Source organism: Oryx dammah, unplaced genomic scaffold (assembly GCF_014754425.2).
Source record: "Oryx dammah isolate SB20612 unplaced genomic scaffold, SCBI_Odam_1.1 HiC_scaffold_3, whole genome shotgun sequence".
Lineage (NCBI taxonomy): Eukaryota > Metazoa > Chordata > Mammalia > Artiodactyla > Bovidae > Oryx > Oryx dammah.
The window spans coordinates 115,563,745-115,576,178 of NW_024070187.1; positions in this window are offsets into that span (position 1 = coordinate 115,563,745).

The following is a 12,434-nucleotide window of genomic DNA, read 5'->3' on the forward strand; positions in this document are numbered from 1 at the left end:
CAGCGGGGCCATCAGTAACCCTGAAGGATGCGCGGCAATCTTTTCTCCCCCAATTGCCCACCACAGCCTATATTACAAATACATAAATCATAATGTTTCAACAAAAGCAAAATTTAATTTTCTCCTTTCAGCCGTTATCTGGGCCGGGTGGTATATGGCAGGCTGCGCCCGGCTCATTTATTACCCCCGCTGAATGGATAATGGCAGGCCGAGTCGATTGTGGGAGCTTTGTTAGGGCTCTGAATGTGCTGTGCAGGCCGCGGTGGCCCAATCTCCCCACATCTGTAATAGATACACAGGACTCTATTATTCCTTGCCAGAGCAAAATTAAATAGTTGTGTGTGTGCCCGGGGTGGGGGCGGGCTCCTGGCAGGCAGAAGGGGAGAATTTTAGGGAGAGCCTGCTCACCCCATGAAGGCCAGCCCCTCCTGGGCAGGAGCGGGGCCCCATGGGGCCCTGGCCAGGGCCAGGATCAGGGGTGGGGGGCAGCTGCGCTCTGAGACCAGAGACCCGGCTCAGGGGTCACCCCCACCTCCACGGCCTGGCCGCCTGCTGCCCTCCTTGCTGGGGAGCCGTGCTCGGGCCCTGGCATTTCTGGGCAAGCCACCTTCTGGCACTGCAGAGCTGGAGGCACCGTGATTCTTGCCCCTGGAGCGGCTCCACTAGGGGCTGGGGCTCAAATCTCTGTGATGAGGGCGGCAGAGACATCTCTCACCCCCCTCCCCCAAGCAGCCTGCTAGAGCAGCCCCGGCACCTTCAGGGGGGTGTCACCTCACTCACGTCCCCAATGTGGGACCCCCCCAGGGGCTCTGAGAGTCAGGGGTCAGGAGTGTGCTCAGATCAAACCCTCACCCACTGCCCCAGCTGAGCAGAGCAGGGACCCTGTCCCCCATCCACAGGTGAGCAGACTGAGGCCAGCACCCCCTTGTCCAGCACACCAGGACGGAGCTCACATCCGTGCCCACTCAGGGCCCAGGGCACCCCAGGAATCCCAGCTCCTGGCTCCTTCCTACAAGTGCCTGGTGGGGTCAGGGAAGGGGGCCCCACCCTGGACCTCTCTGAACAAACTGTAGGGACCCCAGGACCAGTGACCGTGGTCCCCTAGCTCCTCCTCCTCCATGCAGGCCAAGCTATCCCCCGGGAGCTGGAGTGGGGACCCCCAGAGAAGCCCTCTCTCTTGGGCACATCCTCATACCCACCGCACCCCACACGGTGAAGCCACAGAGGAGAGAGTTGCGAGCTGGACGGGCGGCCCCCTCCCGCTTCCGGGGGGCGGGAGGTGGAGGCTCCTCCCGGGAGCACGGCCACGCTGACACTCCTGCAAAGGCGACTTCCTGCCAGGCCCCTTCGTGTGCGTCTGAGGATGCACTCTGAGCAGGCAAAGGTGGAGCACATGCGGGGTGGCGCCCGCTTCTCTCACCCAGACAGCGCCCTGTCCTCCCGCCATCGGGCCCCCGAGGATGGGTCCAGCCCTGCCCCAGCCGCAGCCTCAGGTGCCCGGGAGGCAGCACCCACCGGCTGCAGCCGAGGCCCCACCGCCTGTCCCGGCACCCAGCCTCATGTCACTGCATGGCCCTGGTGGCTGACCATCCGCCCTGGCCAAGCCCACCGGTGTGAGGGAGCCAGGGTCCTCCTGCGCCCTGGCCGCCCAACCCAGGAGCCTTCACTCGCTGGACGGCCCAGCGACAGGCCCAGTCCCGCCCGAAGGCAGTGGCAAGTGAGGGCCGAACACGTGGGGAGACTGCAGTCAGCGTGGGGAGGGGAGAGAGGAGACCCCGGGGTTCTCTGGGCCCTTTGCTCAAGTGCCTTGTCTTTTATTGACTCTGGAGCGGATCTCCTGCGTTCCTGGTCACCTTCGGCTGTGAGAACTCAGCACCAAGGCCCTGCTGCAGAGGACAGAGAAGTGTCTTCAGCCTCGAGTGACATCGCCATGGAGAAGGTGTGCTGCACGCGTGAAACTAGAGCAATGGTGCGAACCTCTAACTTAAACAATGGCTGTGAAAAGTGAATGAATAGAATATGGTAGAGGGGGTTCCCTGGTGGTCCAGTGTTTATGACTCAGCACTTGCACTACCGGGGTCCTGGATTCAATGCCTGGTGGGGAAACTAAGACCCCACAAGCCACCCAGTGTGGCCCAAAAACCTTTTTTTCATTAAAGAAATTAATAAATAAACAAAATAGAGAGACTAAAACATCTCAGTGTGGTTTGCAGTTTCCATCGCAAATCTGATTTGGGTTTGGGCTCCTGCCCCTCAAGGGGAGACTGCAAAGGGCCCAGGTGAGCAACCAGCCCCTGGGTCCCCTGTGTGCCTGTCACCCAGCAGGCTAATTGGGCGCCTACTGTGCACCAGGCTTGCACTGGCACCCAGGTGTGGCCAGGAAGCACAGGGAGGGGTCCTGCCCACACGGAGCTGGCATCCTCAGGGGCCGAGAGGACCCACGAGTGTGACAAGTAACCTCGGTGTCAGCAGTGACAGCTGCGGGGCTGAGGCCCGGGTGGGCAGTGCGGCCAACTGCTGTCTGTCTCCCACGCGGGGGACCAGTGAGGGCCAGGCTTGAGGGCAGGCAGGCTGGGGGGCGGGCGTGTCCGGCAGAGGGTGGCGGCGAGGCGAGGGGTCACCAGGCAGCACACACACGCTCTGAGGCCTGCAGAAGGGCTGGGACTGCCCTGCAGAGCGGGTCTGAGGGGAGGGCATGGGGGGTGCTCTAGGACCCCCAGTAGCGCAGAGGGCAGAGCGCAGGGGCGGGGCGGATGCCGCAGAGAATGGAGGCTGGGGCCACGGCCCTGGCCCGGGAGGTGGGGGTGCTGGGAAAAGGCTCAGGACGCGCTCTGAACTGAATGCGGAAGCGGAGGGGTCCATTCAGGAGAGAGGCGGGTCACGATGAAGTCGGATCTTCAGTCAGAGCAGCTGGAGGAGGGAGTCGGCATGGGAGCAGGTGCCAGCTGCAGTGAGCATGGCCGTCCCTCGGGTGCTGAGATGCTAGAGGTGCTGAGTGGTGGCCGGATTCCTGGAGAGAACCTGGAGAGGTCTGGAGACAGAAGCATGGGTGTCCAGATACAGGAGGGTTAGAGCACGTGAGCCAGTGAGACATTGGGATGAGGAGGAGATGCTGGAAGAAAGGGGAGGAGCAGGGGAAGGGGAGAGGAGGAGGGGGAGGGGAGGAGGGGCAGGGGAAGGGTCCAGCCTGAGCCCTGGGCACTCAAGCATCAGGAGTGAAGAGAAGCATGAGGGGCCGGAGAGGTGGCGGGAACACAGCATCACAGGGGGTCCCCCAGCATCAGGAGGGAGCCGGGGCAGGGGTCAAAAGGAGACCCGAGAATAGGCCAGGCTCCTCTGTGACACTCAAGGTCCTCAGTGACCTTAAAGGGGTGGAAAACCCGCTGAGTGGATTTAAAGGGAGGAGGAGCTCTGCGTAGGGCCAGGTGAGAGGAAGAGGGTCTGCGTTTACCCTCCCACGGGAAACAGTGTAAGAACCGCGTAAGATATACAAAGCCCGGCTTTGGAACCTGGACGCCAGGCAAGGCTGGACAGCAACCTGCGACAGAGCACAGAGGGCCTGGGCGCCTGGGGCGCGGCCTTAGAAGGTCTCCAGGCTGCAGTTCAGGGGTTGGAGGGGACACAGTGGAGCCTGCAAGACAACGTCCAGCACATCTGTGCACACCCGGAGCTCCCAGAGGGGGCGGGGAGGGCAGGAAGACTATTTCAAGACAGTGAGCAAAACTTTCCCAAACTTTATGAAAACCCACAGGTCCAAGGAGTTCAACAAACCCCCCGCACAATGTATTACGTTAGTGATAAGAGTGTTCAAGCAGCAGAGGAAGCCCCACGTTCAGTACAAAGACCTAAAGACAAGATGAGAGCAGGTCCCTCCCGGGAGCGTGTGAATCAGGAGGTCTGGGAGCAGCATCTTTAGAGAAAAAACAACGATCAGCCTGGAATTCCTTACACAAGGAAAGTATCCTTCAAACCCAAAGGCAGAAGAAAGGCTTTCTCAGACATTGAAAAGAGCGGAAAGAATTCACCCACCACACTCCAGGAATGTCAGAGACGTCCTTCAAGCAGAAGGGTCCGACGCCAGCTGGACATCTGCCTCGGCCAGCAGCAGTAACTATGGTAATTGAGCGTTTCAGCAAAACAATAAAAAATAATGTGCTGCAAACGCTTACAATGCGCATGGAGATAAAGAGCACAAAGAGCAGGGAAGGAGGTACTGGGATGCGCTGGGGACAGCGTGGCTCCCATGCGACCCACGAGGCCGGGGAAGGTCGCTCGGATGCAGGTGGAGAGAAACCGAAGATGCCCTTATAAACCACAAAGTAACACCTGAAAGGGCAAAAGTCAGAATAATTGCCGACAAACTGCGGAAAGAAATAAAGCCATGAGCACACTCAGTTTAAAAGAAGACAGAACAAGGGGGGAAAGGGACCAAAGGACAGACGGGACAAATGAAAACAAAACGAAGAGGTGGATTTAAGCCCAGAAATATTACTATTGCAGTCAACGCTGCAATTAAACACTGTAATTAAAAGGCGGAGGTTATCTGATCAGATAACCTACATGCTACCTACGTGAAACTCACTATAGACATAGACAACAAGATTGAAAGTAAAGGGGAAAAGATAAATTGGTTAATGCTAATCAAAAGAAAGCGGGTTTTTTTTTTAATATATATTAATATAAGAGTAGATTCCAGACTAATAGCATTACCAGGGATAAAGATATTGCAGGAAGGGGGACCCCTTCCAGGGCCCAAAACTGGGCTCTTGTCTAACCCTCGGAAATGAATTGCCCGAGGAGACACAAGAGGTTTTATGGGGAAAGTGCGCCCAGGGAGAGCAGCAGGGTGAGGGGCCAGGAGAAGAGCTCTGCCACGTGGAGACTGTTTTATGGTGACGGGATTAGTTTCCAGGTTGTCTTGAGCCAATCATTCTGACTCATTCAGCCTTGTTCACACCTTGTTCAGCCAAGATGGATGCCAGAAAGAAGGATTCTGGGAGGTGGTCAGACATGTGGTGTCTCCTTTTGAAGCTGCTCAGTCATGTCTGACTCTTTGTGACCCCATGGACTGCAGCAGGCCAGGCCTCCCTGTCCCTCACCGTCTCCCAGAGTTTGTCCAAGTTCACATCCATTGAGTCAGTGATGCCGTCCAGCCATCTCATCCTCTGTTGCCCCTTCTCCTCCTGCCCTCAATCTTTCCCAGCATCAGGGTCTTTCCAATGAGTCAGCTCTTCCCATCAGGGGCCAAAGGATTGGAGCTGCAGCTTCAGCATCAGGCCTTCCAGTGAGTATTCAGGACTGATCTCCTTCAGAATGGACTGGTTGGATCTCCTCGCAGTCCAAGGGACTCTCAAGAGTCTTCTCCAACACCACAGCTCAAAAGCATCAGTTCTTTGGAGCTCTGCCTTCTTTTAATGTTTACACACCCAATAACAGACTTTAAAATACCTGGAGCAAAAACTAAGAATAACACAAGGAAACAGGCAAACCCACAGTTGTAGTTAGACATTCCAACACCCTCTCTGAGTAAGTGATGGATAAGCATCACGAAGCCTAGGGAGGCCCTGAGTGCACCATGGGCCAATCTGACCTGAACCATGCCTGGGGCACTCAGAACAACACATTTCATATTTTTTCCAAGTGCATAAGAAACACCTACCAAGAAAGCCCATATTCTGGGTCAGAAAACAAGTTTCAAAAAATTTTAAAGTATTCAAGTCATACAAGGGATGTTATCTGATCACAATAGAATTAAACTAGAAATCAATAACAGAAAGATACCTAGAAAAACTATAAAACATAGCTCTCAATAACCCCTGGGTCAAAGAAGAAGTCAAAAGGAAAATGAGAATATTTTGAGTTGAATGAAAATGAAAACATAATATATCAAAAACTGGCCTGCAGCTAAAGCAGTACAATACACAGAGGGAGAGCGTGCGTACCGGAAAAAAATAAAGACGCTAAATCAAGGACCTCGACTTCCACCTTAAGAAACAAGGGGAAAAAGAGCAAACAAAACTCAAAGTAAGTGAAAGAATGGAAATAGTTAACACTGCAGTGGAAATCAGTGAAACAGAAAAGGATCAGAGAGAATCGATGAAATCGAAAGCTGGCTCTTTGAGAAGCTCAGTAAGATTGGCAAGCCAGGCCAACTGGGAGTAAAAGCGGGTGCTCACGAATGAGCGCTTTCACGAATGAGAAAAGTGACATCACTACAGATTGTACAGAAAGGTTATTAAGGGAACGACGAGTGTACTTTAGGGCAATGAACTGGATAACTTAGAAGAGAAGGACAGATTTCTCAAAAGGCCCAAACTGTCTAAGTGCATTCAAGAAGAAATAGAAAAGCTAAATAGTCCTACAGCTATTAAAGACAGAATGTTTAGTTAAATACCTTATAAAAAAGAAAACCCCAAGCCCAAATAAGTCTCATGAAGAAACGATAATTTTTCAGGGACTGTTCCAGAAAATCGACCAGAAGAGAACATTTTGCAGCTCATTCTATGAGGCAAACATGACCTTGACCCCAACACTAGGCAGCAAAGATAAAGAAAACTACAGGCTGTATTCCATTATGAACATAGATGCAAAAACTCTTAAAATTTAGAAAATGGAATTCAACAATGTTTTAAAAGGATCAGATCACGATCAAGTGGGATTTATCTAAAGAATGCAAGGTTGGTTTAACTCTCAAAAATGTAATCCACCACAGGAACAGACTAAAAATGAAAACCTAGTGACTATTTAAATAAAAAATCATTTTATAAAGTCCAACAATCATTTCTAACAAAAGTCTTCAGTAAAGTTGACTCAGAAAAGAACGTCCTTATCCTGATGACGGGCGTCCCCGACACAGCTGATGCCACACTTGCCGGTGAAAGACTGAATACTTTCACCCAAAATTTAGGGGAAAGGAAGGTTGTCTCTACATAGCTCTTCTCTTCAGCACTACTGGGTACCCTGGCCAGCACAATAAAGCAAAGATAGAAAGCATTCAGGTTGCAAAGGAAGAAGTAACACTTTATCAGTCTACAGCATCACTGTCTATGTAGACAATCTACAAAAAAGGTGTCAGAACCAATAACCTAAGCAAGTTTAGCAAGGCTTCAAGATGCAAGATCAGTACAAAAGTTAGCTGTATTTCTGTGCACTAGCAACAAACAGTTGGACCTCTGAAATTTAAAACAGCATCTGTGACACCATCAGAAATATGAAATGCATTGGGATAAATCTGATGCAATATGTGCAAGGCCTGTGCACTGAAAAAATGCCAATTGTTGCTGAGAGAAATTAGTCATGAGCTACTTCAAGTCCTAAAATATGATGCTGTGAAAGTGCTGCACTCAATATACCAGCAAATTTGGAAAATTCAGCAGTGACCACTGGACTGGAAAAGTTCAGTTTTCACTCCAATCCCAAAGAAAGGCAATGCCAAAGAATATCCAAACTACCACACAATTGCACTCATCTCACACAGTAGCAAAGTAATGCTCAAAATTCTCCAAGCGAGGCTTCAACAGTATGGGAACCAAGAGCTTCCAGATGTTCAAGCTAGATTTAGAAAAGGCAGAAGAACCAGAGATCAAGTGATCATCGAAAAAGCAAGAGAGTTCCAGAAAAACATCTTCTGCTTCACTGACCACGCCAAAGCCTTTGAGTTCTGTGGATCACAACAAACTGTGGAAAATTCTTCAAGAGATGGAAATACCAGACCAGCTTACCTGCCTCCTGAGAAGGTCAAGAACAGGTCAAGAAGCAACAGTTAGAACCAGACATGGAACAACAGACTGGTTCCATGTTGGGAAAGGAGTACATCAAGGCTGTATATTGTCACCCTGCTTATTTAACTTTTATGCAGAGTACATCATGAGAAATGCCAGGCTGGATGGAGCACAAGCTGGAATCAAGATTTGTCGGGAGAAACATCAATAACCTCAGATATGCAGATGACACCACCCTTATGGCAGAAAGCGAAGAAGAACTAAAGAGCCTCTTGTCGAAAGTGAAAGAGGAGAGTGAAAAAGCTGGCTTAAAGTTCAACATTCATAAAACTAAGACCATGGCATCCAGTCCCATCACTTCATGGCAAATACATGGGGAAACAATGGAAACAATGACAGTTTTTATTTTCTTGGGCTCCAAAATCACTGCAGACAGTGACTGCAGCCATGAAATTAAAAGACGCTTGCTCCTTGGAAGAAAAACTATGACCAACCTAGACAGCATATTAAAAAGCAGAGACATTACTTTGCCAACAAAGGTCTGTCTAATCAAAATTATGGTTTTTTCCAGTAGTCATGTATGGATGAGAGTTGGACTATAAAGAAAGCTGAGTATGGAAGAATTGATGCTTTTGAACTGTGGTGTTGGAGAAGACTCTTGAGAGTCCCTTGGATTGCAAGATCTAACCAGTCCATCCTAAAGGAAATCAGTCCTGTGTGTTCACTGGAAGGACTGATGTTGAAGCTGAAACTCCAATACTTTGGCCACCTGATGCCAAGAGCTGACTCATTTGAAAAGACCCTGATGCTGGGAAAGACTGAAGGTGGGAGGAGAAGGGGACGACAGAGGATGAGATGGCTGGATGGCATCATCGACTCAGTGGACATGGGTTTGAGTGAACTCTGGGAGTTGGTGATGGGCAGGGAGGCCTGGCGTGCTTGGCGTGCTGCAGTCCATGGGGTTGCAGTCGGACACGACTGAGCGACTGAACTGAACTGACGCACATGTGCTGAGTCGCGTCCGACTCTGTGAATCTGTGGACTGTAGTGAGGCTCCTCTGTGAGTGGGATTCTCCAGGTAAGAATACTGGAGTGGGTTGCCATGCCCTCCTCCAGGAAATCTTCCCAAGCCAGGGATTGAGGTCACATCTCCTGCGTTTAATGCATTGAAGGCAGGCTCTTTACCCACTGAGCCAGGGGGCTACAGAAAGGTGAGATAGACCACATCCATGAGCAGAATTCTCAATAGTGTTATGGTGTCTGTATCCACGCTCACCACATGTCCACCTCCCAGCTCCATCAAGGAGCAAGACAGTGACATCCCGCGTGGAGAGTGAGGGCCAGTGAGGAAGACAGGAGGTAAACGTCTGAGGGACGCAGTGACTGAGAGGTGAGGGAAACGCGGAGAAGGGAAAATGTGAGGGCCCAAGAAAGCCTCAGGCTGGAAGGCTACCTGGTCCGAAAGGCAGAGAGGACCCTGCAGCTGCCTCCCTGGGCTGACACCAGCACTCACTGACCAGATGGACGAACTGTGTGAGACCCCAGCAGCCCTGGGCAACGGGTGAAGGGCTGCCACCCTGCCCAAGGTTGGCGTGAGCTCCCAGTCCTGGGAAATCCCCTGCCCAGGGCATTTCCAGACTGCTCACCAGACGCTGTCCCCAAGCGAGAGTGACCCCCAGTGGCTTCTGGCTGGGAACTGGCGTCGCTGGAGTGTAGCTCCAGGGCAGCATGGACCTCTGTTGCTGGGGGCCCTGGGGCTTGCTGACACAGGGGGTTGCTGAGAGCTCCCTGTTAGGGGGACAGGCCTGCCCTTCTGGGACCCTCGGGGTGCCAAAGGTGGAGAACAGGTGGAAGGAGTGTCTTGTCCCAGGACACAGAGCCAGCCCCACACCGAGTGTGGCAGGGGCTCCCACTGGGGCCCTGCAGCCCTGCAAGTGAATTGGTGGGAGGGTCCTGGTGTCCCGGGAGTGACCCTGCCCCCTGGCATTCCCTGAGCTCCGGGGCTTGGGAAGGCAGCTCCCGACTTCCGCACCTCCTCCCTTCTTCTGGGAGAGCTGGGGGATGGATCTAGCGACTTACATTCATACTACAGTGTGAAGGACTACCCGCCAAGCTTCACCTGGAGGTGAGGGGGCAGGAGCCATCAGAAGGTGGAAATGCCCCCCGATATGGCAGGGAGCAACGCAGAGGCTGAAGGCACGGGCCTGGTCGCCTGTCGGCTGGAGGAAGGGTACTCAGAGCTGGGCTCTGGCAGGGAGCCCCGTGAACTTGACTTAAGGTGGGGACTTGGGGGACCAGGCCCCCCAAGCCTGGTGGGGTCACCTGGCACAGAGTGGGGAGGGGGAGGAGACGGGAAGGAGTGCGGTCAGTGTCCCCAGCAGAGTGGGCGCGCTCAGCGGGAGGGGGAAGGAGTGCGGTCAGTGTCCCCAGCAGAGTGGGCGTGCTCAGCGGGAGGGGGGAGGAGTGCGGTCAGTGTCCCCAGCAGAGTGGGCGCGCTCAGCGGGAGGGGGCGGCCCCCCCTGCACCCCGCCGCCTCAGCTCCAGTCATGGCTGTGCCCTCTGGAGCCTGGAGCAGGAGTGAGCCGTCTGGTGAAAAAGCAGGGTGCAGCCACCCCGAGCTTAGACCCCTGAGTCAGAGAGACACAGCTGGCCGGCCCACCACCCACCCTGGGTGAGCAGGACCAACAGCAACCATCCCCTGCGCCTCCCGGCACCTGCTCGGCGGTCACCACGCTGGCCCAGGGGCCTCAGCCTCCCCGGCCCTCTCGTCTGCTTCTCGACTCTCACACCCCTGGTGCCTGGCCTGGGTGCTGCTCTGGCTGCTGTGTCGGCTGCCCTCTGACCTCCACACCCCCTCCTGGGGCACACGTGGCGGGGGACCTGCTGAGGAACAGGACCCACTTGAAACGGAAGGATTAGCCATGAGCAATGGGAACAGCATCTCCACAGAGGGAACAGCATGAAAGAGAGCAGGTGCTAGGAGGAAGCTCCGAAAACCAGGAGTGGATGGGGCCAGAGGGCAGAGAAGAGGGGGCTCTGGATCAAGGGGGTGAGGGCATGGTGAGACCCTGGAGAGGTGAAGCTGTTACCTTACCTGGGGGCACAGGCAGTGACCGGAGGGCCCCAGGCAGAAGGGGGACGGTAGGGGTCTGAGTTCAGGCTGAGCTGGGGTGGGGGGGAGCTGAAATGCTTGGGGGACCCAGGGCACAGAGTCAGGTGCCCTGGGGATAAAGGCCTGGACAGTGGACCTCGGGTGCTCAGGGCACCTGGAGACCTGATGGAAACCCGCGCACCGTCCACTCGGGACAGCGGGGTCCGGCCAGCGGTGAGGCCGGGCTGAGCCTGCCTGAGCAGGGAGAGAAGAGAAGGCCCACTGTGGCCCTGCGGCGGCAGCCCCCAGGCCCGGGGCGGGCGCCCCTGGGTGTCCCGTCCTCCTCTGCAAGGCTGGCCCACCTCACGAAGCTGTGAGCCCAGGGCTGGTGGGAAATCAGAGCCAGGCCTCCTGTGGACTCGGGGAGAATGGGGCTGGGGCTTGTGGGTTGGGTGGGCCAGCGGGACCCCTGGAGGGCAGGTGACCCGAGAGGGTCCCCTTCCTTGGCTCACCCGGCACCACAGCGCTGCTCTGGTCCAAGAGGTCAGCTCCCACCCTGGAGGACAAAGGCCGCAGAGCAGGAACGGCCGTAAAGCTCCAGGAGAGGCAGCATGGACGCACTTTTAATTTGTGACTAATTTGTTGCACAGTGAGGTCGCAATTTCCTAATTGTGATTGCCATTTTAATTTTACTCATGGCTGTGCAACCAACAGTGTATAGTCTAGTAATTAAAATTAATTGTACCTTCACCTGCATATTTCTATTAGGCTGTTAAATTTAGTCTGCGAGCTCAATGATTTCACTCCCTGAAAAATGCTGAGCGCATTTCTGCCACACTCGGTGGCTCCCCACTCTGAAGGCAGCTTTGCCCTCCAAGGGGGCTGGGGGCATCTCTGCCCTGGCACCTCGCTTCTGGTGGAGCCAGGAGAGAGGAACCCCTGAGGGCCGGGAGAATGGAATTACTGATGAGTTTTAGGCTCTCAAATTATACTTATACATGGGGATTTCACGAACAATCTCGGAGAACCTAAACGGGCTTTCTCCACCAAATCAAACCCGTGAAGGACACTCACAGAGCCTGCAGGACACTGTCTTCCCAGCATGAGGTCCTGGTGGCCTTGGGGGTGGCAAGGGGCCCGTCCTCTGAATTCCAGGTGCAGGGAGCCCTCGGATGTTGTCACTGGCCGTCAGCTATCTGCAGGTCCTCAGGGCCCCTGGGAAAGCAGCTCTCCTGTGGGCGGTGGGAGTGGACAGACCTGGGATCCCCCCCGAGCTGGGTCCTGGCAACACCTGGGCTCAGCCAATCAGATGTGCCCTCCCAGGGCCCCAAACGCACGGGCCACCTGAAAAGCTGGGAGGTACGGGTGTCATGGCAACAGCAACTGGCAAGACAGATGGCCCTGGGATGGTGCCAGGGGTTCCAGCCTGCCCAAGGCTTCCACTGCCCAGCACTGGAGTTAGCCGCAGCAGATTCCGGAACTCCTACTGACCTGGTCACCATGTGGTCTAGAGAGGCGCCTGGGGGGAGCCAGGGTTGGGGCCCAGCTCCACGCACTCCCCACCAAACACAGATAGGGCAGCTATGCTGCGGTTGACAGCTGCCCATCCCGCTGAGCCAGGA